The sequence below is a fragment of the Quercus lobata genome, chromosome 2 (genome assembly GCF_001633185.2).
Source record: "Quercus lobata isolate SW786 chromosome 2, ValleyOak3.0 Primary Assembly, whole genome shotgun sequence".
Lineage (NCBI taxonomy): Eukaryota > Viridiplantae > Streptophyta > Magnoliopsida > Fagales > Fagaceae > Quercus > Quercus lobata.
In genome coordinates, this window is record NC_044905.1 from 93,178,822 (window position 1) to 93,184,846 (window position 6,025).

The following is a 6,025-nucleotide window of genomic DNA, read 5'->3' on the forward strand; positions in this document are numbered from 1 at the left end:
AGAGAAAAATCTTATATCTCATTCTTGCTTCTCGGTTGACCCCTCACCCTTCCCCCCCCTTCCCAACACACATACACACATACATACATAAGTCAGAGGAGCATTCTCATATATCAATTGAATTTAAACTTTGACTACCATTTGTACCTACCTCAGGCATACCGCGTTGAGGAAGTAGAAGCAATGGCAGCAGCTAAAGCACTCTCATTTGCAAGGGAAATTGGAGTTTCAACAGCCATTCTTGAAGGTGACTCTTTGGTATTAATATAGGCATTGGCTGATGAGAATAATTCTTTGGCATCCTTCGAGTTGCTGGTTGATGATGTGAAGGAACTTTCTCAAAGTTTAATCAATTATTTTACTCTCACACTAAGAGAGAAGGTAACATTGTGCTCATAATCTGGCGAGATATGTTATTGATATTCTAGATTTTGTAGTGTGGATGAAGGATGTTCTATTTCGATTTTTCTATGTACTTCATGCTAATTTAGCCTATTTATCTTAATAAAGTTTGTACTGTTCCCCCTCAAAAAAAAAAAAAAAAAAAAAAAAAAAAAAAAAAAAAAAAAAAAAAAAACAAAACAAAACAAAAACATAGCTATCAGTTTTATGTTTTGGAAAGTTTCTGCAATAAACCATTTAAGTTTTTGGTCAAAAACAATTAAACTATGCGTTATATGAGAGGAGGCTATTAAGAATTAACTATTAAAAAGAGAAGGAAGGTTATGAAGCTAATAGAAAGATAGCTGATGCATTTTTTTTATTTTTTTTTCTTATACAAGATAAAAATTCTACTCTAACCTAATCTAAGTGTATGTGTGTTTCTCCATAAGACTTGAACCTCGATCCTTACCCTTCACACCCCCACAAACACTTATACTTGTGGAGTGACCATCACACTAAGGGTATGCAGTGGTAATTGATGCATATTAAAACTATTATTACTTGGATAAGATTTGAATATCTGTCAAAAAAAAAAAAAAAATTAAGATTTGAATCGGATATGCCATCAGTGAGAGTAAAAGTTGTAAAACTGATTTCATATTTTCACTTAAATAGGTATTTAATTGATATTTAAAATAAATTATAATAAATTTTATAAAAATACTCCAACATACAGTCGGTACTCTGTAGTTTCTCGTGTAACCATGTAACTTATTTTATTAATATTATATGTCTAACCTTTTTCCCAACCAAAAATAAAAAATAAAAAATCATACTAAAAAAATTTCTCTTTTTTTTTTTTTTTAAAGATCCTCTATTTTATTTTATTTTTCTAGATCATAATTCTTTAGAAATCTTCAATAACTTTAGGATCAAATCTATTTTACATGCTACAGGAAAGGAGTTTTGGTCTGATGATAAAGAGTTATCATCAATAGTGAACCCCATAAGTTAAAACTCTCTCAAAAAAAAAAAAAAGTTTTACAGAGATTTATGTAAAATGGCTAAGATATCCTCATATATACATGTGTACACAAATCCATATATAAAACACACACACGTATGTATACATGGACACAGACATCAATATTTACACAAACACACTCATCTATATATGAATATATGGTTTCTAATATATATATATATATATATATATGAATATATGATACATATATAGTTACATACATAATGGTGATATTATATATGAGAAGAAAAATGTTTCCACTTGAAACTTGAGAACCAACTGTTAGGAGGATTCCTTGCTTACAATATATGAGCCAAAAGGCCCAAAACACAAAAAGGTTACCACCAGAGAGAGGATTTTGAAGCCGGTTCTACAGAATAGGCAACTGAGGTCATCTCTTAAGGTTCGTTTGGTTGAAAGGGTGAAAAAGTGAGAGGATAGAAAAAATTTTATTTTCTCTCATTTTTGTTTGGTTTGGTTAGGAGTGGAAAAATGAAGGGATAGAAAAAAAATGAGTTTGAATAAATTTATTCATATATTTTTATTAAAGAATGATGCCCAATTAAAACAAAAAAGTGACAAATAACCACACAAAAAAAGAGCAATAACCCAAATTTATTATAAAAAAAAAAAAATCATGTCCCAAAAAAATCACATCTAGCACCAAAAAAAAAAAAAAAAAACTATCACGCCCCAGCCCAAGAAAATCAAAAGAAAAAAGAAAAGATTAGAAAAAAAGAAAAGAAAAAGAGGCAACGTTGTTGCCAGGGAAAAAAAAAAAGCAACTTGAAGAAGTTCATGTACACATGCACATGGGCATTTTTGTCAATCAAGAAAAAATTCACCCCTACTCAGTTTTCTCTCTATTTTGGGGAGAAAACATTTTGGTGAGCCCGGGAAGAAAACACATGGGCTCCACTATTTATTTTCATTCCTCTTTATCCAACCAAACACACTCCAAAAAAGTTTTTCTTATTATTTTCTCTCCAAAGTTTTACATCCACCATATTTCACTTCCAAACAAATACGCCCTTAAAGCCCCCAATCTCCAAGGCCCCCAAGTAGAAAAAAGTTCCTAAATTTTAATCAATAGGTTTATTTATTTAATTATAATAGTATTAATTAAGCCCAAATATTAGCCAATAAATAAAATAATATTATTTTATCAAATGAAGTATAAGAAAAAAGAGAGTAAGAAATGCTACATCCATAACATTTTTCGCAACAAATCATAAGTGGTAGGCTGTTACCGATTGCTATTGATGGACAAAAAAAGTAATTTAAGTAGTAGACTTAAATTAGAATCAGTAACAATTTAACACTTAGGATTTGTTGTAAAAATATTGTAAATGTAGCACTTCTATAAAAAAAAACAATATACAAAAAATTTCACAATAGTTGAGTCGACAAATTTTTACTAGTTCTCATCTAGGTCCACTACAAACATAATTTTTTACTTATCATTATTAATTTGTCACATCAACAAGAGTGAAAAGTTTTGTCAAATTTTTGTGTTTATAAACTTTCTCAAAAAAATATTCTACGTGGTTCATATTAATTAGTAATTTTGTATCTAAAACAAGAAAATAGAGTTTAGGTAATATTATTATTTTTATTTATTTAAAAAGTTATATTTAAATATATAAAATATTTTATTCTATTTTTTGCCTTAGGCCTTAAATACATCAAGCCGCCCTTGATAACATAATAATAGCTTCCAGTACCCTCAGCTGAAAAGTGATTGCACTCCAGATGAGAAGAAGGAGATAAGACCACCCTTGAAACTTTTAGCCTCAGATTTCATCCCTTGAAAATCTCCACTCACAATAACCCCAATGGAGGTAAAGAGTAAAGACAAAGGCAAACATAGTAACCCTGAGTTGTTGCTCTAACACAACATGGGAGGGCCTTCTGCCTAATTATTTCACAAAACTAGCTCTGAAAGAGCAAAAATGAGTCCATGGAGAGCAGATCCCAAAATGTCCCATATAAAGCCCATGATGTATTTGCTAGTGGTGATGATAATGTGATATATTTCCTTGTGTCTGAACTTGAATCCAGCGCAATGATGGTCATTGCAGCAGCAATGAACACAGTAGCATTTAAATGAAATTGACATGAATTATGAATATTTAAGCCTTTTTTTTTTCAATTATAAAAATCGGTTCATATTACTTTTGGGGTTTATGGGCTTTCCATTAACCCCTTACTCACTTAATTCATTACTTCGGGTCTCTTTGGTCCATTTTTGCTTGCTTTCTATTTTATATAATGCCCATGGGTTTACTACTTATTTTCTCTGGGCTCTTTTAAATCTGTTTTCTTTCTTTGAGGCCTATTTATTATTTTTTAGGCCTACGATCCATTATTAACTCTTTTCCTTCTATATTGTTGGGCTTCTTCCTATCATTGGGTCTTTATGCCAAAGTGAGCATCAACACCCAAGAAAAAAAAAAAGTGGCAACTGGCAACGTGATTGCCCAGAAAAAAAAAAAAAAAAAAAAAAAAAAAAAAAAAAAAAAAAAAAAATTCATCCCCACTCAGTTTTCTCTCTATTTTGGGGAGAAAACATTTTAGTGGGTCTGAGGAGAAAACACATGGACTCCACCATTTATTTTCCTTCCTCCTTACCCAACCAAATACACTCTAAAAAAGTTTTCCTTCTTATTTTCTCTCCAAAGTTTTACATCCACCCTATTTCACCTTCAAACAAACACAACCTTAAAGCTCTCAATCTCCTAAGGCCCCCAAGTAGAAAAAGGTTCCTAAATTTTAATCAATAGGTTTATTTCTTTAATATAATAGTATTAATTAAGCCCAAATATCAGCCAATAAATAAAATAATATTATTTTATCAAATGAAATATAAGAAAAAAAGAGAGTAAGAAATGCAACATCCACAACATTTTCCGCAACAAATTCTAAGTGGTAGGCTGTTACTAGCTGTTATTGGTGGACAAAAAAAGTAATTTAAGTAGTAGGCTCAAATTAGAATCAATAACAATTTAACACTTAGGATTTGTTGTAAAAATGTTGTGAATATAACACTTCTAAAATAAATAAATAAACAATACACAAAAAATTTCACAACAGTTGAGTTGTTAAATTGTTACTAGTTCTCATCTAGGTCTACTACTAACATAATTTTTTACTTATCATTATTAATTTGTCACATCAACAAGTGTAAAAAGTTTTGTCAAATTTTTTGTGTCTATAAACTTTCTCAAAAAAAATATTCTACATGGTTCATATTAATTAGTAATTTTATATCTAAAACAAAAAAATAGAGTTTAGGTAATATTATTATTTTTATTTATTTAAAAAGTCATATTTAAATATATAAAATGTTTTATTCTATTTTTCGCCATAGGCCTTAAATACATCAAGCCACCCATGATAACATAGTAATAGCTCCCAGTACCCCCAGCTGAAAAGTGATTGCACTCCAGATGAGAAGGAGATAAAGAGTAAAGACAAAAGCAAACATAGTAACCATGAGTTGTTGCTCTAGCACAACATGGGGGGCCTTCTGCCTAATAATTTCACAAAACTAGCTCTGAAAGAGCAAAAATGAGTCCATGGAGGGCAGATCCCAAAATGTCCCATACAAAGCCCATGATGTATTTGCTAGTGGTGATAATGTGATATATTTCCTTGTGTCTGAACTTGAATCCAGCGCAATGATGGTCATTGCAGCAGCAATGAACACAGTAGCATTTAAATGAAATTGACATAAATTATGAATATTTAAGCTTTTTTTTTTTTTTATAGGTTCATATCCAAAAAAATAAATAACTTTTCAAGATAAAAGATAAAACTTGTGTATTGCTATCTAATAAAGCATTTGTGATTTTGTTCTCTATTTTGGTGTGTTGATATTGTGTAGAAGTAAAACTTGTGTGTTTGTTTTAATTAGATTTTCAAATTGTGGATTAGACTCTTTTGTGTTTGTGCTATTTTGTTTTGGTTAGTAATGTTTTAGTTAGTAATTTTGTTCTCTATTATGGTATGTTGATATTGTACCATTTAAAAATTATTGAAAAAATACCAATTTGTTGAGCTAATAAGCTTTATCTTAATATGGGTGGTGAATTTAAAATAATACATTTCACAACAAGTAATTTATTGCATAACTTACCAATTAGCAAATACATTTTTTTAATATAAAAATCATATAAAAAAATACAAGTCAACCTAACTCGATTCGCAACCTGATTGACCCAACCCATTGCCGCTTGTACTTCCATGGAATAAAAAGAGCACCAAATTTTTATATATTTTTTTATCAGTTTGAAAATCATCACCAAAATGTCCTAAGCATCAAGTAGCTGGTCCCCAAAATGGTGTCACTTTCTGAGTTTTTCCATGTGCTATGATCCCAAACATTGCAGACACGAGCTAGTACAAGCACCACCTTTTCTAAGCTTTAATTACACTCTTCTCTTCAATCACCCCAAAAACTCAATCCACTAAACTAAACAGTTCCATATATGCCATAATAACAGATTAAACAAATGCTCGCTCACTATGTCCCAGTCAAAAGAACTAGCATCATTTTCCTCCGTTAAAGGAAACCGTCAAAGTCAACAAAACCAACGGCGATTCCCGCACCCGACG